At 43.7% G+C, this 27648-nt stretch overlaps 1 long non-coding RNA gene across 1 annotated transcript; it reads right to left on the minus strand.

Moving 5' to 3' along the window:
* Positions 1-787: 787 nt before the first annotated feature.
* LOC150054899 (uncharacterized) lies at positions 788-16697 on the minus strand. The gene is made up of 3 exons (XR_016537674.1): positions 16613-16697; positions 3537-3613; positions 788-871 (listed from the first exon to the last, which is right to left on the minus strand). It is a non-coding gene; the product is annotated as an uncharacterized LOC150054899 (long non-coding RNA).
* Between the last annotated feature and the right edge of the window lie 10951 nt (positions 16698-27648).

A 27648-nucleotide genomic window follows, 5' to 3' on the forward strand; every position in this document is an offset into this window, starting at 1 on the left:
CAGCTTCATTCGTGTCTTTTGAATCCATTGACTTTGAGCACTAGCACAGCATAAGCAATAGAATCACATCTTTGTGCCCCTTGGATGTTTAGACGGTCTGCTCCAAGACCAGGGAGGGCAAGAGAAGTCAAGGTCAACCCCAAGTTCATAGCGGGTCTACCACCCCACCAGCCTCAACACACTCCCATCTCAGGAAGACGCCATTGTTCTCCATTGCAAACACTGCCCAGATATCTGCTTCCCTTCTGGTTCAGAAACATCCACGTCTAGAAGACCTGCCAAGCATAGATCTTGCCTTAGAAGGAAGTTAGATTTTTATATCAGTGCTTTTTACCAAGAAAGAGATGAACCTGGGTGTGGCTTGGGTAAGAGGCATTAAAATAAGTACAGAATAGGAGGCAGGTCCTACCAAGTCCTTCAAATATCAAAAGGGAAAGTGATGGTGCACAGGCCATAGCCGCAGCCATTCAAATGGACAGTCCCCTTATGTGCCCATCAACAGCTTTTCTATTTACAATTACTGTTGCCAAAAAAGAGTGAATTGTCTCATCCATGACCAAGGTAATCTACCTCACCAAGCGAACTCTGACTTAAAAGCAGAAGACTTTGGATGATCCAAAATGTTGGAACAATCTCAAAATAACAAAAGAAGGAAGAGAAGGGTAGAGAGGAGGAAGAGATGGAAAAGGAAAAGGAGAAGGAGTAGGAGAAGAAAGGTGTCAGGGTTGAGAACTCTGTAATGAGAAAAGATAAGCCTATGCTAACATGTGAATAAGGGCTGCTTCTGTCAAGGGCGTGGAGCAAGAGATCTTCTCATTGGATGTGAAGTGGAAAAGCCAGATGGCTTCTAATTCCATCTTCCTCTGTGATTCTGTTAAATGAATAACAACGTTTTTGAGCCAGGTTATGACAAATCAGATCCAGTAGATCTAAGCCACGTGATCTCAGTGGGATTATTTATGTTCTTTGGGGCTTTCATTTAAAAAAAAAAGATCTTGGACTATGGCAATAAAATACCTGTCACAGAGTAATGGAGAGAATTGATATCTTTTAATTTTATAAAGTACCTTGTTAGAACTCCATGCATTTGAAAATCACTCAATGAACATTAATCCATCTTTGAAGAAAGACGAAAGACACAGGCTGGGTCTAAGTATGGGCAGCCAAATGGCCAGAATCATCCAAAGAACCTTTCTCAGTGAGTCCTTGAGAACTAGGTGCTAACAGATGCTGTTGAAACCTGGAAACTCCTCCGTCAAAATAACATCGCTCACTCACCCTGACTCTAACTCACTCCACTCCAGCTCCCTTCCTGACTCCACGTGTTTGCCTAATGTTCTTGTCAGGAGGGCACACCATCTCCCCTTCAGCCGGGCTGAAGAAGACTTGTTTGTCCTTCCCAGGCTTTCTTCCTGAACAAAGCCTGTTAGCCCGTTGGTCTGTTGAGGTTGACCTTTCTGACCTTTTAGTACCAAAACATGGGACAGAACTGTAGCTGGGAGGAGTAGGGGAAATCCTTCCCCCACCCCTCCTGACTCTCCCTCTGTCTCTGTCTCTCTGTTGTGTCCTCTCTCTCTCTCTCTCTCTCTCTCTCTCTCTCTCTCTCTCTCTCTCTCTCTCTCTCTCTCTCTCTCTCTCTCTCATTCGCTATTTTGTCTACATTTCATTACCAAATAAAACATGTTGGGCTGTTGACCAACCCTTTTGCTCTTTCTCTTACAGTAGGTGGATTTTCCAGAATGTCTTTGCTGATCTCCACGTTTCAGTTGGTTTTATTTCCCTATGGTACTGTGTGACACTGTGGCCCTGGCCAAACACTCATAAAATACCTATCCTGTTTCTAAAGATCATAAAAGACCACCCCACCGGTGGGATAAAGCCCATGAACCCATTTGACACAGGCAGACACCTAAGTTTCTTTTCAGTTACCCACAGCCTGTGTGCTATTTTGATCATTGTGTATGTGGTGTAATGGTATTATGAATATCCTAATGGCCCTTGGCAGAGAAAAAGGTTTCGTATCGCTGTGAGGACCATTTGCCTCTGGAGTCCTTGGGCTTCATCTCTGTCTATCCTACCAGTTACTTCACTTCGTGTTTCTGCCAGATCTGATGAAGTATCCAATACGTGTATAATTCATGAATCCCCTCTCCCAAGAACAGAGCTGCACCAGTAGCTGGAGATCCTCTCCTTACAGAGTCATCACACTGAACAAACCCTTCCCTACTCCCACTTCACAGGAGTGGGAAGCTCTTGTGCCCAGCCTGGTTTGGCCCAGGCCCCAGGTGGTTTGTCCCAGGCCCACAACACTGGGTCAAGACCCTCGCCCTGACACCAAAACTAGTCTTTCCTTTGTGGACACAGCCCTGGGCCAGCCTGAAGTAGGCAGCCTGCTAAAAATCCCAGCTTGCCACAGGTAGTGTAGCCTCAGCCACAGAGATCCAGCTTTGCAGGGCTGGAAGTGGTAATTGGTGAACAAATCGGTGGCTTCCCAAAGCCCATGTTCTCTGAGACTTGCCAAGTTCATGACATTAACTTAAAATCTGACTCAACTCTGGCCTCTCATTTGAATGCATTTCTTATCAGATTCCAATTCTGTTAACTATATAGAACCAAGCTGGCCTTGCCCACTGGACTGTTAAGGTCCTACAGGATCCCCATTTATCTATCATCACTCCCTTCTACTCCAGTTATCACCCAAGCTTGCATGCGATGCTCAGGAAATCACTGATGAACATCTACTCTGACTCTCAGAATGACGCTGTCCCTGTCATGTGACCATGCCTGAGGTTGATGGATAAAACAGGGTCCATAGTTCCCAGGGCCACCTACAAGACCAGTCCACTGATCCATCCATGCCTGAGGTCTGCCCTACAGCCCCTTTTAACTCCCCTTCTCATTACCATCCCAAAGCACCTCGAACCAGGCCACATCTGGATGAGGAAGCACTTCCCATCAAAACAAAATCCCCCTTCCTGGCACATTCACAGGAGTGCACTTGACTGTTTTTAAATGAACTTTCAGGAGAAACCACTAATGAAAGTTTCATACTTCCGCACTGCATATTAGTATTGTACCAGAATGCATTCAAGAATGGGCATGTGCAATTGTTAAACTTACATAACCACCACCTGCCACTCTCAACTATCCTCCAAAAGGAATCCTCCTGTATACTCCTAGACTCTGAGCACCCTTGGAGTATCCCAGACACCATTTCTTGGGGGACTGGAGCTCTCTCACCCAGAGCCAACTACCTTTTCAGAGAGTAAATTTACTTCCTCTTTAGTCCGTCTGTGCTTCTGAGATTACCAGCATGTGTTCCGCTCAATTCTCTTTTCACGACAGAACACTGGGAAAACACCTGACTGAAACCAGGACACTCCAGCATGCCCCTCCAGAGACGAGTCTGAGGTTGAAGAAGACCATGAAACTGGCCTCTTCAGGGCCCTGGCCATGAGGATTGCCAAGAACTGACACTTAAATCTGATTGACTGCTGAGCAGGAATTCTTCCTTGCCCTGTGTTAATACTGCTCACCATCAGTCCTTCCTTAGGTACTTGCTGTGGGAATGAAGTCATGCCATCTTCAAACACATGGGCTTATTTTCACTCATCTGTGATAAAAATAAATAAAATAAAAGTTTTAAAAAAAATGAACCTGGAAGGCAAGAAAAAGAGAAACATCTGGAATCACGAGAGATCAAGAGAGCGAGAGCCAAGATCCACATGGATTACACTTAATTAACAAATGTATTTTTTGTCTTTTCTTTCATCTTTTTCTCCCCTTTTCTCATGGCTGAACTGTTGGCTTGTGATGTCTAAAGAGAAAATTGTTAATTGGTTTATTTAGGCAACTATAGATGTATTCAGTATTATTCTTCATCCTGTGAATTAAATTAAATAGTTTATTTACCCCCATGCAATTCATTCCCATCATTTAATTTAATTTCATAGTTATAATATGGAGAACAAGCTAACTAGATTTCTCCCTTTGGGATGGAAATGGGCAAATATTTTGGTTCTGAATTAACAAGCAGCAAAGCTGATATTTATAATAAATCATCCATTGTTAGCCATCCTGATAATTATTCTGTGAATGGTCTAAAACAGACATGGGCATGTAATAGACACATTGTTGGCTTTTACTGCAGTTTAGTTCTTTGTATTAAGCTAAACACTAGCTCAGAGACAGTGTCCGAGCAAATAGACTTGTTCCACAGATGTCACTTGAGCACCCACTATGTGCCTGGCATTGAAATGTTCTTTCTAAGGCCTCATGTGAACATGCTTAGAATAAGCCTGTGTCTTGCAGCTCCTACACCATGTCTGTGACAAGGAGAGAAAGGCTTGCAGAATCCACAGTGACTGGGGCCCTCTCACTTCAAAATGAAGTTGACAGTCATTCCTTTTACAGAGAGGTGTTTGTTTGGAGGATTCATGGATGTCACCATGTGCAAAGGATTAAATAACAACAAGCCTAAAAGGAAGTCTCTGATAAATATTAATTATCACTTTCTATTTAGGAATCACACTTCTCTCTAGATTGGGAGTTGCTGGAGACTCAAGACTTTGATCTCTGTATTCCTAGTGAGTAGCACAGTGCTTTGAACAGAATTAATTTTTCTCCGATAAAAGCACATTTATGGAGGTCTTTAGAGAATTTTGGATGACAATTTCTATGTATATGAGCAATGGAAAAGGAGAGGAGAGAGGCAAGGACAGGTTTGCCATTTGTAGAACACTAAGAGCTACAGCGAAAATTCCCTTTGGCTGCTTCTGGAACCTCCACGGAAGGCCTGGCTGGATGCTGAGATGGGGCGAGGATAGGCCAAGGCCTGCAGCTTGAATCCATTGAAAACCTTTGTAAGCTGAGTGCAGATTCCCACTGAAAAATCACCAAATGCCTGGCTTTGCCAGCCCTTCAATCCCTGGTTACGCCTCGAAGAGTCCTGTGCTGGAAACACAGAGTCTGAAGACAGGATGGATGTCGTCTTTGGTTAAGGAGCAAGTGCAAAGGGAAGAAAGGCTGAAAGCTCTGCAGATCCCATTGGGACTCTGCTCGGTTACAAAATGTATCATTCAGGCCCTGCCACCATCTCTCCCAGATAGCAGATCCCTCATGGTAGATCCTCTTCTGCCAAGGAGTTTAGAGATACTGGTGAGTTGCTGTTGGAAAGGGTCCGGGGACAGCGGAAAGGAAATGGAGAAGGTGGAAAGTGCTTCCCACATGGCTTTGTGCCTGCAGCACTGTGGGACCAACACAACAGATCTGCCCTGGGATGAGAAGTCTGATATCTGCATAGTATGCATTCCTTCGTAGGAAATGTGGCTTTGGTGTGTTGTCATTTTTTAAAAGTTTTCTCTGGTTGCTTTTGAGATTTTCTTTTCAGCAGTTGCATGAAAAGGGCTTTCCTACTGACCTCAGTGGCTGGGATATTGCTCGAAAGGCATGCTTGTATACAGCACACATTCAGATGGTTTCCATCCACTCATGCTTTTCCCCAACAATACAACAGAGGGTGTTCTAGATTCTGGGAGGGTGCTGGGCTCTGTCTTTGCACTGCTCTGATATGGGTTTTTTACTCCATACAATTTTTAAGTTTCCTTTTTAATTTTCAAAGAGGTATTTTTATATTTTAATTTTTTTCTTTTTTTATTGTATTTTATTGTCGGGATAACATATAGAGGGGTTACAGTTACACTGTTAGGTAGTAGGTACATTACTTCTTGAATATTGCTACTCCTTCTCATGTTTTTCTCCCACTTTCCCTCCCTCACCCTCTCCCAATCATCTGGCTTTGAAATTTTTACAAAATAATTGTTTTATCTAGCTCTGTTATTTAAGAGGGGGAAAAATCAATCTCTTCTCATCCAGAGCCTTCTTTTTAAACCTGTGGTTTCTCACTCGCTCCTTTATTTCGTTGATGAAACCCAAAACATCTTGAATTTCTTTCTACATTCCCTAAGTGTTCTTTTCACTGGGTGTGTGCTCTGCCACCATGCTATGGTTTTGTTTGTCTCCGAGGCTTCTACTGTCTCTAATGTTTTGTGATTCCTTGTTGTGAGTGGATTTCCCTGGGAGATTTCTCTTTGCTCTGTTTCAGGAGCTCCTCGATGGGTGGCCATGGCTCACACATGGTATACCTGTGGCACAACTACAGCATTTCCAAGTTCCAGTTCTACCTCACCCTATGTGACAGACTTGATTCCAAACAGTCTCTATCTGATAGTGAGTCCAGACACTGGTATGTGCAGAAGACACTGCTCAAGCCTTAGGACTAGCATTCCAATGACAGCACAGGGTAGGGACCAGCAGAGCTCTACAGACTCTCCAAATTGCAGAGTCCTTGGAGGGAGATTCCCAAACCTCACTGAAGACTCACAGCCTAAGTATAGACCTCACTCGAAGGTACCCTGATGGGGCTCTCAGACCTTCGTAGGGCCTAAAACCCTTGGCCTGGTCTTACAAAATAAGTCTCAGTGATTCAGTTCTTACTAATCACAACAGCCTTTCGTTTCAAGCAACTTCCATTTCAGATCTCTAAACATTGCTAATTCTTATTTTAGGTCACCATTATATGTTTGATAGAACTTAGGAATATGCTCTTTCATACATGCTCATAGAAGTGAAGAGATGTTGCATTCATTCAGAGTACCATATTGGATGGAAATTCTCATTGCTTTGGGAATATGATGAAATAATTATACCCAGCTCTCTAGATCATTTTGAAAATCAACTGAGAAAAAGGAGTATCAATGAGAAAAATTAAGATTTTAGATTGGAGGAAGATTTCCGTGGACATCCATGCTATGAGAAGCTCCATGACAGAGGGGATCTAGACTAAAATAACTTGGGGAAAAGCTCTGCATTTTCTCACCCTTTGGGGGCTTCTAAATTTCTACCCACTTACTCCAGGCTGCAAGAGGCCCTTTTATAAAGACATTGACCTCACTTTTTTTAGTCTCCTGTTTACAAAACATGTATCACAAAAAACCTCTTATGATATGGGGACTGATGACAGGCAAGAACAAGCAAATCGGGCACTCATTAAGGAATTCTGATTTTCTAAAAAAGAAAATTGCTCTAAATTGGTCTTAATGAATCTCAGACACTGTGTAAAGAGCCAACTTCAGTTTAAGACAGCTCCCAAACACCATCGGAAGTACATTATTGAAATAATTGCGACAACCCAAGATAGCCCCCCCCCAACCAGAGTATCATAAATAAGAACTTCCCTCACACATAAAAGTTACTAAATGGTAAGGGTTTGAATATTAATTCACATGTTACGTGTTCTCACCCTTACCTTTTGTGATATGGGAATGATGCAAGCTACCACAGCAGGTTGTGGACATCTGCCACTGAATGAATACACATTCCCAGCCTGTGATGGAGTCTATGAGGTAGAAGCCATATGTAACATCTTCGAAAGGAATAATCCTCACTACTAAGAGAAGTATTTCTTGCTGAGTCCTGTATCTCATGTCAGATTTTGCAGTTCCAGCTGTTCTCCCCCAGAATTATCATCACAGCTTCTTGATTTGGGGGTGGAGAGACTGAGGTTAGTGGACAGACCATGACTTGTTGAAGTAAAGAAGGTGGCAATTAGAGGTCCTGGCTCTTTACCCAGTGGTTTTCATCAGGACACTACAATGCTTCTCTTTGTGTGGAAAATGTAAATAAATCAGGGTTCAGGCAAGAAACTAGACTTTAAAGCAGTGAGAGTTTAAAAACTTCTCATTTCTATTGTGCAGATCTTAGGACACAAAAGGAAGCTGCACTAGCTCCTCCCTGTGTTAATGTTCCACTGTTTCTTCTCATGCCTTTCAGGAAATAGGAACACGGGGCTACTTCAGATGGCCAGCAAGGAAAGTGAGCATTGGCTCCCTATCAAACACTCCTAGTGCACAACTCATCTCTTTCCTGAAAGACTGGGCCAGGAGTTAGAGGCTCTGGTTCTGAGGCTGGGCACCAGCTCCTGGAGGGCAATCATCAAAGTATGTCATGTGTATTCTAAGGAGGATTTTTGTTTTTTTGTTTGTTTGTTTGTTTAAGAGAGAGACATTCAAAGTATTTTTACTGCACAGTAGGCTTGGTTTCATCTTGGAATGTTGGAAAGAAAAAGAGAGAGAGGGGAGATTTCAGACTGGCCCACAGATTGAAATGGTGAATGTCTTTCTAAGCACAGACAGCAAGATCTCTCCACCCAGGAAGTGTCATCCGTCTCCAGTAAGCCCACCAGACTCTCCATCTGCACAACAGAAGGACATATCACCAGGCCGCATCAAAGACCTGAAGACCAAGGAGGACTCAAATTCAAGAAACTTCAACCCAGACAGGATGAGAGCTAAACCATGGATGGTTAGGAGGTCACACAGAGGACTTCAGGGAAGGAGTTTAGGCAAGGGTCTGTAGCCCAGCTGGGGACAGCTTTCAGAGCAGACTCTGGGATGTTGGTGCTGTCCTGTGGACCAAAGGACAACGAAATAGCTCCATATTTTGAATTGTCTTACAGTCACTGGGCCCTAAACAACTCTGTGTTTTGGCACGATTATTCTATCCATGGCATGAATGGGGAAACTGACTGGCAGGAGAGTCACCATACAGCCCATATATGGTGGAGCTGTCTTCAAAGACTGCCTTCAGGATGTCTTCCCTCCATAGACTGTGGAGACGTATATGCTACCTTGGACAAAGTAGAGTAGAACCTTTGAAGCTAGGTGGTAAGATGGTTAGAAAGATGGTCAACAAGGGGGAAAGGTTGCAGCAATTCCACACGTGTATTTATCCAATAGACCGCAAATAAGGCCACACTAAAGATACAATCACAACAATGATCATTGCAATACAGCTTGAGAGAGCCAAGATATGGAATCAAACCAGATGTCATTCAATAGATGAGTGGATCAAGAAAATGTGGTATATATACATAATGGAATTCTATGCTTCCATAGAGAGCCATTCATAAGGAAATGTAAAGACTTGGGGGAAAATATATTAAGCAAGTAAGCCAGACCCAAAGAAACAGGCGGCATGGTTTCCCTCATTTGTTATAACCAGAATGTACCTATAAATCTACAAGTAAATATACTGTATGATAAAAGGCAAAAAATTACCCTTGGACTTGTACTGAGACAGAAGGAGGATATTCTTACAAGAGGATCACAAAGATTTAATAGCTATGAGCATATGATCATATAAAATGTTTATCGAAATGAACTCTGAGAAATAGAAATAAGAGGTTTCCTGTTATTTTGATTTCTTTCCTCCTTTGTCACTGTTTCTTATTTTTGTACCTTTTGTCTTGTATGTAAATTTATCTTTTAGGGAAAGGACAAGGGGGAGCACAGAAATGGTGAGACAAAAGGTGAACAGAATGCAACAATGATACTCATGAGACACTATGTGGGAAATTAATTATATGACTTGTGGTAGAGTGGTTTTGGCAGGGGAAAACCAGGAGAAAACAAGGAAAGAGTGACACTGTTAAAAAAGAAATGTACTCATTACCTGCTATATGCAATGGTAACCCACCCCTCTATCCATCACTTTTAAAATAGCAGTTTTTAAAAAGGAATTTATAGAGGTGCAAAAGATGAAGGGTCAACAGGGTGAAGGGTTGGCGGGAGTTATGGGTAAATAGTTTGGACTTTGTGGACTTCGTTGTCTTGGTAATTTGTTGTTTGCTTGGTTTTCAGAATTATTTAAAAAATATAGATGTATTCTCATCTCTCAGGCTGCAAAAACAGGTGAAGGACCAGGCCTGACCCTGATTGTAGTTTGCTGATCCCTATTCCAGAGCCTGGATATAGGCAATCATTCAGACAACATCCCAAAAAATGATGAAGAAGAGTGTGAGACGAAATGGACAAGAAAGATCAAGAATCAGTGCCACAAAGAGCCCAGGACAAGCAAGACTGGGAGGAGAGGTCCCGTAGCTGCAGCATGGTAAGCTAAGGGAGATGACAAAGGTGATTCCTCACTCTGAGCCAAAAGTGTGGGAGACCCCAAGTCTAGGTCCTTACCAAGCCTATATCTTACCAAGTCTTAGTGGGACATGGAGTCAAGAACTGATGCATGTCCTCCTGTGAGTGTTAGAATAAAAGCACTAGAATTGATAGATCAAAACCAGAGGACACAGTGGACTCATGCAGTCCATGCATGCAAAGCCCATCCATGGACTACCAGGGCAAAGGAAAGATGAGTGAATCCTGAACACCAACATAGCATGAGATGTTACAAGTAGCACACTTACTGCCACTTCCCTTGTCCTATGGTCCTATCTTTTCCACGTACCTGCTTATACTTCTACCAGATTTCTGTACAGAACTAAGAATAACACACTTGATACTGCCTGTCCATGAAAGTAACTGCAGTTTGCCATCCTTCTCTAGGTTACAGAGAAGGGCAGCGCTGTGTCCTGTTCTACTGTCCCACAACCCTGCCCCACAGTGATCCCAGGGGGGGGAGCATCTCTTATTTACTCCTTACCTGTAAAACAATGATTGCAATGGTAAGGTGAGTAGGAAAGGTGACAGAAGCCTGGGGAAGCACTTGGCATCAGAATTCTCCAGAATCTGGGGTCCTGGAGTTGCCACCATTGTCATCTCGTAAGTGGTAGAGCCAAGACCTGAGTCCTCATAGGTCATCAATTGTTTATGGAGAAGAAAAAGTGACAGTTCTAAGTGTCCACATCTCCTCCTGTGGAAAATGAAGCCATGTGTCCTCTTGGTCTTTGAAAAGGAACAAGAAGGAAATAGATGTGTTAGAGTACTTCAGCAAAGCAAAGAGTTTCCTGCCCAATGAATGTTTAACATTAAAATGTCAGAGAGGGTATGGTCATAGGATGTCCCAGAGGGAGATAGGGACAGAGTCTTACACCCACCAACACTCCTATTCAGCCGGACTCTCCATATACTTCCATCCCCTCCAGGCGGGCAGTCAACCTGTATTCTTACAGAAAAGAATTCTGAATTTCAGAAAAATCAATCCACAAACCAACAAACTCTATATGACTTGGCAACCCTGCCCTGCATGGCACCTCAGGATATAAGCAGTTGTTCAAAGGGATAGCACAAGAAATGTCACAGGGAAGTACTATGAAAGGAAGTCAGATTCCACAGATAAATCCTAGTTTCCTCCATGCCTCTCTTCCAACCTCATGGTGCTAGATAAGGGGGGTTATTGTCTATGAGGCATATGCCTGTCACAGAAAAGTACCACAACAGAGTAATGCATGTGGCACAACCCCCTCCCTCAGGGCTTAGAAAGAGAAAGGTCAACTCATGTTGACACTGGAGAATATCCTCCACTTTGGGTGAAATATGAGCTTGCCAAATGATCAAGAGAGGGATTGAAATCCAAGCCATGCAATGATCACATAGAATCTGATGTAGGAGAAGAGCCTCAGGACATCTTGAGAGCCAGAGTTACAGCTTGCATCCCGTACAGCATGGACCAACAGCAAAAGTCTTCCCTCTTGCAGTACTGTTCCATATGGGTCCTTAGCAGCACAATGTCCCTCCTTATACACAAAGATAAATTCCCAGACACCCAAGCAATTTACAGATGGTATAAAACTTCCTATATACTATTTTTCTCCTATCCATACATATCAATGATATTTTTCACTTATGAATTCAGCATAGTAAGAGATCAACAGCAATAACCAACCACAAAAGAAAACTGTTATAACAACATACTTACTACATTGTAAGTCTTATTGTCAGCTTTTCAGTGGAACTGAGTACTTTAGGTTTCTCTTTGGCATACCCAGACTTCTAAGATCCAAGTAATTTAGGGGCTTTATTAAGTAAAATAAAAGTTACTTAAACATTTTTACAGACCAGGGCAATACCACAACAGTCAATATGAAAACAGAGGTAGCTACTAACAGGAAGATAATACATAAAATATGAATACTCTTGACAAAGGATAATTCACGTCTTGGTCTAGATGCAGAAAGATGGTCAAAATTGCATCACAATACTCAGGAAAAGGTACAAATTAAAGTAAATGAATTTGTATATTTCTGAAATTTCTTATTTAATACTCCCAGACTCCATGTCCTGTAGAAACTACATAACATGACGTATTTGGCTGGCAAAAATAGCATTGTGGACAGCAGATGCAGAGGAAGCAATATTTATCACACAGGACAGGAAGACGGTGCTAGAATTGACTCTGATATTTACCCTGGGCAACTAGTACATCAGTGGTAAACATTACCTAGATGAGGTGTGTAGGTGGCACATTAGCTGTGAACCCAACAAGTCCAGATCAGGACCTATCTGCTTACTCCACATCCTGTATATACGAAAAGCTGAAAACAACTATGGAAAGAGAGAGTTCTGATTCAGACAGGAATTCTGAAATTGTTGGATTTGAGATCTATGAGATGTAGAAGTGTTCGTTGGAAGATGTTTCTCGAGGTGCACTGTTGGGATTCAGAGGGAAGGGGTGAGAAAAAGGTGTAGATCATCTGGAATCATCAGGACACAAAGTAGGGAATGAGGCTGTGGATCTATTTAAGTTATTAGAGAGTATGGACTGACAAAGGGTGAGGAGAAAGGAGAGACTGGAGAGCAAAAAGAAAGCAAGATGGAAGTAAAGAGGAAAAGAATGGGAAGGCATAGAATCATGGTTCAGATTCAGAAACAGAGGAGAAAACTTGCGAAAGCCTTGGTTTGAGTGATAGTTGGTAACCAAGTAGACAGGCTCAGGCTTAGGGGAAAGCTGGATCAAGCTAGAGGCCAAGAGGATCCTAGTGATCAAAATCGGATTCCATGCCAAAGATGGGCTCTACAAAAGGTTTTGGCATCTAGAGGAAGCTATTAGTCATGATGGAGTACAGTCTATATTCTCCCTTAAATTGCAGTCAAGGGAAGGGTAGGGAAGGGTAATTTATGGAAGACTGCTGTGATTGCAGATACCTTGTAAATATTTCCTATAAAAAAAGACTCCAACAATTGCTTCCCATTGGCAAGACAAGATGCTAGCTACATCATATACATTATTTAGCCCCAATAATAATGCTGTATAATAAGTATTATCCATACTTCTCAGATCAGAATACAAACTTCCAGAGGACTTGAGAGATTTAGCCAAGCCCACACAGACAACTGGTATACCTGTAAGGAAAATCCCAAATCTCTTGTCCTTCAGGATATGTCTCTTTCTGCCAATGTCTATGAATGCCAGGAGAGGGCAAATACCCTGTGGGTATCAATTAGAAATAAAGATATTCAACTGTACAAAGAAAAAGTCTTCATCCCTTTGTGGAGAAATAAATAGAGCTTTTAGAAGCTCATCTCTTCCTCCCACAGGTTGGTCTGAGCCCAGCCCAGACAGGACCCCACAGGCTCCCCCACTCCCTGGATGATCCTGAGGTCTGCACAATGCCAGGTGGGCTACCTAAGAGCCTTCTCACCTGATTTATGGGTGTGTTTGTTGTGCTGAGTTCATAAATCTCCACCCTCCAGGACATTTTCACATGCGGTATTTATTGACCAAAGACAACTTGTATTGCAAAAGAAAATGTTTTGATATTTTGCCAGATAATCACTATGGAATATTTAAGAACACACAGTGTCCTCCAGTAAATGAAATTCTGCAAGTAGCCACTGTTGCTACTGGGAAAGTGTCATGCCTGTCTGCTGCTTTATTACCCTTTTTGTTTTGTTTTGCTTCACAAAGCAAGGCAGGATCTTCATATGTGTCTCTTTACCACCTCACCAGTTCATCAAGGGAAAGCTGAGAAGAGGAACTGTCGAAAGACATTTCCCTTGGGGCAGAGAGAAGTTTTGATTCCTTTGAACCAGAACTTTGGGCCAAGTATTTCTCAGAAGCAGTCAGGTGGCAAAACACCTGGAGGAGAGCAATGAAATATAGATGCTTTCAGAGTAGAAAACCAAAGAGGTTGAATGTGAGCTAAATCTGATACCAGCTCCAGATTCTAGTATAGACAAGCTGAGCCTTTAAAGAACACTATTAAAGAAAAAGCAAAAATCCCCATCAATTAGCTTTTCTTGGTGTCAACCTACATATGCCCTCTATGAGTGATTTGGGAGGCGTTTTCCCAGCTCAGTATGAATGGAAGGACATTCTCATGGGTTAGATATGGTTTCAATAGGTTCTCAAGGTTTCATGGGAGAGACTCTTGATCTCCAAGGTGGTGACATTGAGAGTGGTGGGACCTCTACAGGTGGGGACTCTTCCTCACTTATCCACTGGGGACATTCCCCTAGGAAATGATTGGGGTAGTCTTTCAGGACCATGCCCCACTTCCCTGTTCTCTCAATATGCATTCTCCTTGCACTTACATTCCTATAATTAAGATGTCATTCACCATGTCAGGTTGATGCTGGTGCCAGTTCCTGCGGCTTGCAGAACTGTGTGCTCATAAGAAATGTTTTTTTTAAATAACATTAGCAATCCTCAACCATTTTGTTATAGTAACAGAAAAGTCCAGTTAACGTTATCCATCATAAAGAAAGACAGGATTTTTGTATGAAATATAGTTGGGAAACCAACATATCAGATAAATATCTCCAAAATTCCCAGGATTTAAGGAAGTTAAAGAGGAGAAACTGGCATTAGAAAATGATGTTGACAGGCTGGACATGGTAGCTCATATCTATAATCCCAGCTACCTAAGAGGTGGAAATTGGTGGAGATTTGCTTAGGCAAAAAGTTAGTAATACCCTGCTATACCTCTATGCAGGGGAACAAGTAGGACAATCAGGCCAGCTTAAGCAAAAAATTATGACCAGCATCATGTGGCTGACCTAACAAATATGACTCTGAATTCAAATGTCTATATCATCCACCCAAAAAGAAGAGGAAGGAGAAGGAGAAAATCAGAAATATAGAACAAAATCTAATTTACTCTAGGGGCTGGGAGTTTGGCCTAGTGGTTAAAGTGCTTGCCTACATGCACAAAGACCCGGGTTCGATTCCTTGGTACCACATACATACAAAAAAGCCGAAAGTGGTGCTGAGGCTCAAGTGGTAGAGCTCTAGCCTTTAGAAAGTCCAAGGACAGTGCTCAGGCCCTGAGCTCAAGCCCAGGACTGGCAAAAAAATCTAATTTACTCTAATAATTCACTCTAGTAACTTGGAGAGTAGAGTCTTTTCCTTTAAGAAGATGGTCACTCCAGAGATACAAGCTTTGGTAGCAGTGTTGGCATGTGATTTCAAGCTTTGTCAGTCTTCTGGCATTCAGATAGACGTTTATTTTAATGTGGTAAATCTAAATCTCAAAAGTTTATTGCTATCTGTTTTAAATTAAACAGCAAATAGGCCAAATCAGACACATCTGTGAATTAGATCTGATAAGAACTGCCAACACAACCCTGTTCACAGTTAGAGTATCACTGTGGATGCAAAACAATGAGACTTTGTGTTTGGTTTGGGGGAAGTACTGAGGTTTGGACTCAGAGCCTCAGGCTTGCTTAGTCAGTGAGCTATCAATGAGCTATACCTCTGGCCTTGGTTTTCATTTATGTTTTAGGATAGTGTCTCAATTTCTGCCTAAGTAGTACTCCTGTGCCATAGTCTGCCTGCTTTTAGAGGTCCTGTCTTTTGCTACAGTGCCTGAGATAGAGTGTCAAGGACTTTTCTGCACTAAAATCCTCCCAGACTCAGCTGTCTATGTATCTTGGTGTGATAGGAACGTGCCTCTGCATGCAGCTATGGATTGAGAAGGAATCTAGTTAGCTATTTTGCCTGGGATAGCCTCTAACACCAATCCTTCTCAATCTCTCAAAAGCTAGGGATAGAGGTACATTTTTAATAAATATGACTCATAGTAAGATGACTGGAGTTTGGTCAGTGACTTGTGGTTGGGCTCAGAAACCCAAGACTTTGAGAGAACCAAAAGTCTGCAGAAGCTAAGCTCGGCCACAAGAAACCACTGCCTTCTGGTGAACTCCGGACTTGCACTTTGTGCTGATGCCCTTTGACCCCAGGCTGCCCTTACATGACTGTTGCTTTGCACTGCATTGGGTCAGATGAGATGTGCACTGTTATGTTAATAATGGTAGAAGCAGCTTTGCTGAATGCTTGCCACCTCTGTGCTATAATGTTGAGTCCTTACCCAGTCTTTGCTTGAGACACACGTTACGGTTATCTTCATTCTTAAGAATGGAGACTTAGAGAAGTAGAGAGGCATGCCCACTGCCACTCACCTGGAAGTGCCAGTCTAGCCAGCTTCCTCCAGTACACGCTGGGCTCCATGACTGTCCTTCAGCCACCAGGCCTCTTCTGCATACCCAAAATGCACAGGTCCAGCTGTCATTGGGCTGAGTTTTCTTCCTCAGCATTGCTAGTTCACAGCAGCCCTGCTCTAGGTCAGCTTTGTGTTTCCAGTTAAGGTACAGAAGAACATTCCCTGGATTGCCTTTCTGAGTCCCATGGGAGGCCCTCAGAGCAGTTGTATGACATGTGAACCCTAGGAACTCAGTGTAGACAACCTTGTCCCCCTTCCTGATACCACTCCATCCCTTCACTCTCCAACCCCTGTGGATTTATACAGGAACCTCTCTGATGCATGAGCCTGCTGGCACCCAGCACTGACATCCATCTCAGCAACACAACTCACACGGTCTCTCACCTGTCATGTGGAGCTTTAGAACTTGTATCTGATTCACTTCACATCCTCACATTTTGCACTCTATAGCCAGAGTGGCACAGGCATGGGGTTGTGTTGCTGCTCTGTATTCACTGCATGCCATGCATGGTGTAGGACTGGGCTACATTACAGAAGTGCACTGTTGAGCAATTGCATCACCGTGCCAACCCTGGGTTTCCATGGCTCCCTATCGTTCTTAGGATCACAGCTCCCCCCCTGGCTTCCCCTTCTGGACTTGCTTAGATTTCACATGGAGGATGACTCACACACACACACGCACACACGCACACTGGCTCAGGACCTCTCTTAGCTACATGTAGCGAAGTTCTGGAGTTGTCCTTCAGCGCATCCCTGACCCTCATGAAGTGACTGGATTAGCACCCTCCACCCTGGTGGGGGTCTGACTTTCACAAGGGAAAGGAGGCGGTGATGGTGGCTCTGGGGCCCTCAGGGCCTGCACAGTGTCTGCCAGGAAGGATAGGAATGGGAGGATATGAGGAAGAAAGGACCCTTTCTTCCAGATGCACATGAGAAGTAAAGAATTGGGTTAGCTAGAAATCCATCGACACACCCAAGAGACATATGGCTCTTTCTTTTAAGATTGTGGCCATCTTGTTGTTTCCATGAGCCACATCTCGGCCATCTTACCTCCAGCTGATTGCCAATGATGATTTTTTTTTTAAGATTTGTAATCTCAATTTTTGGAACATGAAGCCGGGGCTTTCATTTGGAGACTAGTTTTGTTTTTTTGTTTGGATTTTCATCAAGGGCTTCAACACACTTCTCTGGCAAAGGGAGAAGATGCTACTCACTTTAAAAGACCAGCCTCAGGTGTCCTTTGGAATGCCTGCTTGGAATGCCTGCTCTTCCCAGAAGATGGTCCATCAGAATGTCAAGAAGAACCAGGGTAAGGCCTGCCTCATGGGTTGGCTCAGACTTCTTGCTGTGCTTGTTTTGAACCAATAAATTCTGCCTAAATTCTGTTATTACAGAAGACAAGGGCCTTTCCTCCAGATCCAAGGTGCCAGGAAACTCAGAGCTATGATGTCAATCCAGTGTGCCCGAGGATTGCAGGAGGCTAAAAACCCATCTGAACGTGAGCATGCGCAGCTCATCTGACCATCCTCTTCAACTCCGTAGACCGCACCTCTTTGACAAGTTTGTTTGGGAGGTGAATTGGAAAAAAGGTTTGCATTATTCCACGAGGGTGGGTGAAGTCGGTGGGGTGGGGGCAGCCTAGGGCTTATAGAGAAGGAGGAAGACGGAACTGCTAATCTCCTAGAAAGTTTGCCAGTTGCAAGTACAGGCTCTGCCATTGCCCAGATATGTGTATAATTACCCAGCAGCTTGGGAGGGAGTGGTCTCTGGCTGAAAGCCACAAACACAGCTCCCCAGATCTCCTCATCCCTTTCTAGAGGAAGCAATATGCCTTTAGTGACCTCCGTCACTAAGTAACTACATACTTTGCTACTAGTAACTTTCTTACCTGGTAACCTTTGTATGCATCTCTTATTCTCTCCCTGATACCTGGCATTGTGTTTAAGTCAAAAATTCTGTAGCAGAAACTGGCTTGTAGCTTGTTTAGGGTTGAGAGGGTAGCTTGCTTGGTGGAGGGGACTTTATTAATTGGCTGAGTGGCTGGCTACGGGTGAAGTTATCAGGGATGCAGTGTGGATTTTCTGAGAGTAAACTGATGTTTCCCCAGTGGAAGTTTGTTCAAAATAAGAGCACCTGGGTGCAGAGACCATCTTAGTTGAACAGTTTTAGTTGCTGTTTCATGTTTATATGGCAATTTACAGTTTGCAAGAGCCGTTCACTTCAAATAGCTCATTTAGTCCTAACTAAAGAGCCTCTGGAATGCATTTTATTGCTGCTAATGTACGAGTGGGCCGGCTGTGAGTCTGGACAGCCAGGGACTGACTCTTGCTCCTCGTTACCCTGCTGTGTAAGCTGTCTGTTAGGACAGAGACATGGAAGGAGTGGGCTGAGGAGTAGAGGTGCTAGGTGTGGCAGACCATCCACCAACATCAGCTAAGTGTCTGTCCAGTCCTGGACCCAATGGAAACCACGGACCTCTGTACCTTCTCGAACCACTTGAATAACCAACATCCCTCTGGACTTCAGCATACATCTCTGGCAAAGTGAGAAGATGCTGTTCACCTTGAAGGAACATCATTGGGTACACAGGCAGCCTATGGGCTGCAGTAAACTTGGCTTATGGATCCTGGTTGGTGCTTAACAACAGAGCTGCTTAGATTTGACCCCATGTCCACTGCCCACATCTTGAAGACAGGGGCAGAGGCTCAGCTACCAGGTGAATTCTCTTCCTCCAGACACCTTCTTGACTTTTCTGCAGCTTCATGGTCTGGTTCATCCGCATTGCCCCCTCTACTCCATGCTCTCCCGAGACTCTGGTAGTTCTCATACTCTATTTCAAGAACCTGCTGTCTTCCTGTACTGATAAGGTGGGCTTAAGGGGCAGGCTCTGAGAGCTCAGTGATCTACCTTCTGGCTTTCATCTTCTCTTAACTTCTTTTTTACAGACCTCTGATCAGTTGATGACAGAGACTAAGTACCGTGGAAATACAAAATAATATTCTCTCACAGTGATGGGAATCAAGACCCTGAGGGCTAGTATGGGCAAGGCTAAGAGCAGCTCCAGGCCTCACTTTCAGCCTTGCTTGATGTGGACAGGCAACACCCTGACCTCTCTCCCCCATCTCCACACAGCCCTTCCCCTTCTTTTATTTGCCAATCCTGGGGCTTGAACACAGGGCCTGAGCACTGTCGTTGGCTTTCCTCGATGCTAGAGCTCTATCACTTGAGCCACAGCATCACTTCCAGCTTTTTCTCTATATGTGGTATCAAAGAATCAAATCCAGGGCTTCGTGCATGCTAGGCAAGCGCTCTACCACTAGGCCACACTCCCGCCCCCCTTTCCCTTCTTTACAACTCTGCATACAAATATTCCCTTCCCATAAGACCACAGTTGTGTTGAATTACATCTGACTGTTCCCCAAGTTAACATCATCACAACTAACAGAATCTTCAGGCATGTGGTTTCCAAAGGTAGATGTGTCCCGAGGTCTTGAGGTTTAGAGGTGCAATGAAAGAATGTGTGGTGCTTCTTTATTCCTTCCATGGGAATTAAGTCCCTTGTTCTAGACCCTCCTATAACTTTAACTAAACAAAGTTAGTGAATTACACATGAATAATAAGCAGAATAAGAACAGAGAAGCAAATTTTAAAGTGATTTCTTGGAGCTTTAGGACAATATATTACTTATATATGACTGGCAAGAACTTTTATCTGTGTATGTGGTGCTAGGACTTAAACTAGCCCTAGGACTTGCACATTCTATGCTGCTACTCTACTGTGGGGCTTCATGGCCAGTCCTGGACCATTCTCAAAATTAGTAAATATTATTATTCATCCTGATCATGTATTTCCTATGAGAGGAACACAAAGAGCACAGGCTAGAGAAGACTGCTCACAGTAAATACACTTCCTTTCCACCCTTGATGATAGATCCATTCTTCTGAGACGTAGAGGAAGTTGAACAATGAAATATTTATTTATTTCCCTTTTATGGATTCTTTTGTTTTTCTGTTTTGGATAATATCCTGCAATTGAGTTGTGGTAACAACACTGTTTGGTAAAGAATAATTGTATAAACCGATACTTAGAAATATCTTCATAACCCTTGAGGACTGTCGTGAAATGATGAAGAAGTATCATCAAACCCTGAAACCACAGCCAACAGAAAACTTACATGTATGTATGAATAGTCTGGTTATGGTTATTCCTCGTGTGTCAGGTAAAGAGAAGCGATGCTCACCAGTGTTAAAGCCAGTTTTCAGCACCTCCTCTGCGGAGTCTCACAGACAATTTCAAGAATCAGAGACCTGTGACTCTCAGCTGTGTGCTGTGGATGGAGCCTTGGAGACTTGCGGCAGGCTTCTCCCATGGCTGGCATTTCTGACCCTGCTGCAAGCTTTTACCACAAAAGTCAAGTTCTGTGAGTAAGGATAGCACAGGTGGTGTCATCTGAGTGGCTGGTAAAGCAGCGCCACTTCTATGCTTATCAGAACTTGAGGTCATGTGCAGGAAATGTCCTGGCAGTCCGGACCTTCTCAATCAGATGCACACAACTTGGCACTGAATTTCTGGGCATGTTTTGAACTCCACTTTTGTTCTTTCTTAAGTGGCTATGTCCCTGGGCCATTGACAAGGCTCTTTCTGATGCTGGTGCATTCCCTCTTTGTCATCCAGAGACAATCACATGCCGCCTCTCCCTCTTGCTGTACCCACCACCAACCTCTGTAGGCAAGAATAGTGCCTGCTTTGGTTCTCATTCACGTCATCTCCTGCAGTGGCATATTCTGGCTTCTCTTCCTGCGTCTGCCTTTAGATTGCCTCATGCTTTTGCAAATACAATGTCTTTGAAATCAAATTGCAAAGTCCTTTCTAGAAGGTTCACCCATCTTTGTATGCCACTCACTAGGCCTTGGTTAACCTTACAAAGAACAGGGTAGAATAAATGTTACCTGAAGAACTTTCTGTCCTTATCTGGGCACTGACTCTCAAAGGGGATCTCAATTAGACAAAATGTTCTCAGAAAACAGACGAGAAAGAATTCAAATCTGACTCATAGGAGGGACTCACCTACAAAATGACCAGAGTTCTGATCAAAGAGCAAGGGTCTACAATCACAAGTGTCACCTCCAAAAGGCTGTGCTTGGGGTGAGGGGAGGAGGATTGCTACGGTCCAAAGCATAGGGGTTGGAGGGAGGCTATGGCCAGAGACTAGGCTCTGTACCTAGAGCCTACAGCAAGTCAGGTGTTCATAAAGCAGGGGAGAATTTTCCTACAGGGCTGTCAGGAATTGGAGAAATAAAATAATGGGGGGACAGGAAGGCCATGTCTCCCCTGTCCAGAATGAGCGTTGGGGCTGAGGAAGAGGTTATCAGCAGGAGGTGACCTTGCTCACGACCTTCCCTCTGTGTCTGGAGACATGTTCAGTGGCCATACTAGGAGCCAGGAGTACTCCTGGAAGATGCTGCTGCATTGTACACTGCATATAACCAGAACTGTCAATCCCAATGCCAACACTGCTGAGGTACTTGTAGTTAAACTCTCCCTGCACAGGTATTTGAGCCTAAGCCAGATGATTTATCAGGATTAGAGCAAAAGGTGGCAGAGCTTTCCAGGCAAGCTCTTTAAGGGGCACTGCCTTGGGTTTTCACTTCTTAGCTCTGTGGCCCTAGGTGGGAACTGAGGCGCTAAAAAGCATTCATGGTGACCCCCTTGGCCTACACTTTGAAAACCAGCCTTCCAAATGACCTGGAACTCCCTCTACTCTCCCATGTCCTGACTCCTAAAGAGACTACAGAAAGGTAAGAGGCATTTACCTCATCATCCACCTTGGGAAAAATGCTGGTTGGAGGGCCCAATTAATTAGTATTTTTAAAGAACTTGGAGATCTAGGAGTTTTCTTTAATAAGAAAATGAACATAAGTGCAAAGCATCATGACTACTCATTATTTAATTTAATGACTTGTGAAGATTCGGTTGCTATAGCAACGGAGCACTATTTATAAAAGTTAAGACCATAAATTATAAATAATAATATTATTACAAAGCAGAAGGGACTCAAAACTCTCAATCAGAAAGGAATAATTTCCAGATTGGTTAAATTAAAAAAGAAGAAGAAGAAGAAAGAAAACATTGTTTGCATCCCATATGGGGAAGGGTGCTAGCAAATTTGCATTTACAGAGTGTGCTGGAGGGAGAAATCAGGTCAGGAAGATGATTTTCATGTCCCTTATATGACAAACTGTCTTTGTATCCCAAGAGGTGTGTGGGAACCCCTTGTGATTCTGGGGAACATGAGTGAGGCTAGTAATAGTACCAGAAAGGCCAAGAAGCAAGGTGGAATGAAACTCCCAACCAAGGCATGCCCCATCCTCACTACCTGTACGTAGTGCTGAATAGACTGGTTGGAAACCCACAGATCCACTTTTTTCAGTGTATTATGTCTGCTGAAGCTTGAGTACTCTTGTCTCCTCCACAATCCATGTGGAAATTGAATCCCCAAATCAGCCATGTTGTAGGGCAGGGCTTTTGGAAGGTGATTGACACATGGAGAAGCCTTAAAAATGCATTCCACCAAAAGAGCTCATCCTTTTTATTTTCTGCCCTCTACCACCCAAGGACCATTCTGGAGGTAGAGGACATACTAGCTGTTGACTTTCTCCTAGATCTCCCAGCCACCAGGACTGTGATAAACAATGGTCCAGCCTTCACAGATATGGATATTTTGTTATAGTAGCACACACAGACAGTGCTCCAAGACAGCTGATACCAAGGGAGGCCAATCAGCCAAGGAGGCAAGAGTTCAATGGGATCAAATGGTTGTTCCCAGAGTTCTCAGTCAGACTCTGCTGCTGTGTGTTCAACTGATCACATTGTCAAGCATGAGATCCCTATGTGGGGAGCAATCAGTCCCACTGAAGAGATTCGGGGCTGTAGGGGAGGGGAAGTGTCAAGGAGGCCATTGCCTCCTTCAATTGCCAGCCACCGGATGAGAAACAAAGCGTCATAATGCTCCTTGAAGATCTTCTCCCCGACCAGTAGCTTCTGCCATCAGACAGGAAGCAGTATCTTCCCTCATCCTACTACCATTCTATTCCACTTGAACTGTCCCAGGAGACCCTAAGAGAGCTCCAGTGGGGGGGGGGACAATGCAATACCAGCTTCACTTAAACACTTGTTGAGCACTGTTGATGGCTGATGATTAATTTTGTTAATACCGGTATTTGCGTGGAAGTACCATTCCCTGCATATCACATATGTAAAGCCTGTCCATCCCCGACGAGTAAAATAAGTAACCATAGACTCCAGAAATTGTTCCTGATCCAGTCCGACCATGTGTTCTGAGGCACGTTGGAGAGCTGCACACAGAAGGTGTGATTGCTAAGGAAAGGCCACCTTGGCTTCTGTGCTTGCATTCAAGTTCATTCCAGGCTAGCCATGGTACCCAGGCTTCTGGTGGGCACTGCTGTAGATGGTGAGCTCTGACAGCTGTCAGCATGCATCCTCAAAGAGTGAACCCCAAGACAATCCTCTCTCCCAGTGAATTACTTCAAATTAAGGTGCCTTTCAGGAGGTAGGGTTAGCTGAAACATACTCTAGGCACAGACAGAAAATGGAATGTTGACACAGTATAATTGCCTTCACTGTCCAGGATGAAGAGAACAAGGGGTCTGCAGAGCCAGTGCGATGAAGAATTCCTGAGCACGGTCCCCAGGCACAAGCTGACACACACCAAGCAAGTGTACAGTCAGGACCAAATTTCTTGAGCAACTGAACTCTTGTATTTATAACTTCATCCCTAATAGTTACTTTGCTTTCTGGAAGTTAAGCTTGATTAGCAGTGACACTGTGGTATCTAAAGTCTAATTAAATGCCTGAAGGAGTCACACTGTCCAACAAAAGAAATATATTCTTTACCTGACTTATATAACAGTAACCCCTCATAATAATAGTAAAATATTGCCAAAAAAACCCCTAAAGATCTGGCAAGTTATCTATTACCCCTCTGACAGGGAAGAAGAGGAAGAGGAGGGAGAGAAAGCTTCTTGAACTGGAGAAAGGGAATTTTTTTCTGAGGGTCATCTGGTCATCACATGCCATGATCTGCTGACACTCCTGGAGTGAGTGCCAGAAATGGGAGGTTGCCAAGTTGGGAGTTTAAAAGCACACATCTGCCCAGCTGTCTTCCTTCTTTCCACTCTGGTTTTTTTAGATCGTAAATCATACAACTTTAGATCCAGAAAAGTCTCCTTCTGGCTTTGATACTCTGTCTCTCCCGCTCTCTGTCTCTGTCTCTGTCTCTCTGTCTCTCTCTCTGTCTCTCTCTCTGTCTGTGTGTGTGTGTGTGTCTCTGTGTCTCTGTGTCTGTGTCTGTCTCTCTGTCTCTGTCTCTCTGTCTCTGTCTCTCTCTCTCTGTGTATGTGTGTGTGTCTCTGTGTCTCTGTGTCTGTGTGTGTCTCTGTCTTTCTCTCTGTATCTCTGTCTCTCTCTCTCTGTGTATGTGTGTGTGTGCCTCTGTGTGTGTGTGCGTGTCTCTGTGTCTGTCTCTGTCTCTCTGTCTCTGTCTCTCACTATCTCTCTCTCTGTCTCTCTTTCTCTGTCTCTCTGTCTCTCTCTCTGTCTCTGTCTCTCTCTCTCTGTCTCTCTGTCTCTGTCTCTCTCTCTCTCTCTCTCTCTCTCTCTCTCTCTCTCTCTCTCTCTTTCTCTCTCTCTCTCATGTCTTATTCTGAGGCTTTGGTTGGAGGAGAGACGGGGGATCATATAAATGCTGATCATATAAATGGAGGCATGGATTCCATTCTTGCTCAGGATTACACGGAGAGCTGCAAGCCTTGCTGTGTCCGCCATGACCTCATGCCTCAGCGTAATGGTTCCTCCATCATGATCCACCTCTCTCCACTCCCGCGTGCTGTCTGTGTCTCCTCTCCTCTAGCCTAGTCAGTCCCTTGAGACTAAGAGCTGCAGCCCTTTCTGCCTGGACAGATCTTAGACCTCAGGAGCTGATATCCACATTCATGTTTTTCTTTCTTCTTCTTAAGTTATCTTTAAGTGGTTGTACAAAGGAGTTGCCAATAAATAAAGCAGCTCATGAATAAAATACGTATCTTGATCAATGCCACCCCTTTCAACTTTCTCACCTAACCCTCCCCTACCCACGCCTTCTCTTACTCTTCTGAATTGTATAGGGTACCCATTCTTTTTTTTAATTTTATTTTACTCTTGGGATAATATATAGAGGGGTTACAGTTACATTCGTCAGGTAATGGATACATTACTTGATACCCTTTCTCATGTTTTTGTTCCCCTTTCCTTCCCTCCACCCCCCCCCAAAAATCTTGCTTTTCCCCTTCCCTTGCCTGTTTCAAATAAACATATATACAATATACCAGGTAACAAATTCCGATACAGTAACCACATGAGATTAATGCTAAGTGGGAAAAAAAGAGAAAAGAAATAACTTCACATGGTACATTAAGAACAACAATCACAAAGATAAACCTCTTGTTTCCATAACCTAGAGTTCATTTCATTTGGTCTTCCCTTCTTCAAGTCCTCTTCACTTTTGCACATCTTGACTCCCACCCCACCCATTTTGATTTATTTTACTGAACTCTGACTTTGCCTTTCTAAGGCATTATAGTACTCGAGTTCTACATTCACTTCTGAAAGCTCACCTTTCTGCATTCTCATGGAGCAGAGCCCAAGTCAAGACTTGCCCCAGTGATGTCACCCACATTCAAAGAACCTGATCTTGTGATACAACAACCAGGCCATGTGTTGGCTCCAGGCCAGCCTACAACTGAGTGAGGAACTGAGTTTGTGGATCATCTCCCCATCTGTACACACACTGGAGACTGCTTACTCCAGAGAATCCAGCAAGATCATCATCCATGTTCTTCCTAAACCTCTCCTTCTGCTCTAGGTTTTCTAATACAAGAAAGTAGAGGCAAGGAAAGAAAAGCTGATGGAAACTGGCATTTGGGAGTTTTAAGAATAGATTTATAGAAGCTGACCATGTGGCCTCTAAGGTCAGGAGCACAAACCTTGTTGATTTCATTCCTAGGCTTGGCCTGAGCCCATTTCCTCCACATAATTTTGTCCATCCATAGCCAGACTGCCCCAGTGTGGGCTTTTGTTGTTAGGATCTGCCTTGGGTGGACACTGAGAGATTTGTTTTCTAGAAGGAGAAGGAGGGGCAGTGGGAGTGAAAAAGGGGGGTGGTGGATTTGTTGGCTTGTTTGAGTGCCATAAATAATAATTCATCAAAGGTTAAAAAATGATTCGTTTTCCATGGAGATACTGCAGGCTCCTTGCCCGGTGCGCAGATAAACATTTGTTTAGGCAGATAGTTTATGAATTATACACAGCTTTTATAAATGGGATGGTGGAGGAGAGGGAGCATCCTGAAATAGTCTCCTTGGTTCCATCACGACTGAGGAGGAATGGCTCCCAGAGAAGCACGTGTCACTTAGGTTGAGGTGCCCGGCCTCAGTGACCATTCTCTTCACAGCCTCCCTGCTTAGAGTACTGCCTGCCACTACCATTTGTGTGTTATTAGCTGAATTAACTCAGCATCAAAGCTGTCTTCTACCCTGAGCCAAACATGATGAATAAGTCAATTTCTATAGAAGACCGGAGGGAGGGAGGGAGGGAGGGAGGGAGGGAGGAAGAGGGGGAGGGAGAGAGGGGGGAGGGAGGGAAAGGGAAAGGGAAAGGGAAAGGGTAAGGGAAAGGGAAAGGGAAAGGGAAAGGGAAGGGAAGGGAAAGGTAGGGAGGGAAAATAGGAAAGAAGAGAAGGAGGGAAGGCTAGAATACACCAGCAAGGAAAAGAGATAATGTCATCAGAACCTAGAAGTTGAAAACACCTAGAAGAAGCTAATGAGTGGGCACCATGGATATCCTCTCTCCTTCTTTAATGTGTTACCACAATGTTTATGTCCCTCTGTGACTCTAGCTCTACTAGGTTCTTCTAGGTATTTTCAACTTCTAGGTCCTGATGACAGCACTCCTTTCCTTGCTGGTGAGGGAAGTAAGGACTTAGGCTCCTCTCTTCAACTTGTAGAGGAAGAACTAAGATAAGGGGCTTTAAGCTCCTGTTCGAGGGGGAAGCAGTAAACAAGATACATACAGGTTGCACACTCACACATCTTGGTTCTTCTCCCCATAGACTTTGCTCTTCCCCATTTCACAAAACTGCTCCCCAGATGTTCAGTCCTCACTAGCTACTTTACTCATTCAATTTCCCAGCTGCCTGTACATAATTCTTATTTTCAAATGGGATTTACTTCTCAAATAAAACTTAGCAGGAGCTTTGTTCTAATCCTAGATTCTGTCTAACAGAGGTATGGCAAAATTTTAATCTTTCTGTGAAAAAAATTAATAACAACTTTTATTTGTATTACTTTTGTCTGATAATTGAGTGA

Source organism: Megascapheus bottae, chromosome 14, assembly GCF_031878675.1.
Source record: "Megascapheus bottae isolate mThoBot1 chromosome 14, mThoBot2.hap1, whole genome shotgun sequence".
Classification (NCBI taxonomy): Eukaryota; Metazoa; Chordata; class Mammalia; order Rodentia; family Geomyidae; genus Megascapheus; species Megascapheus bottae.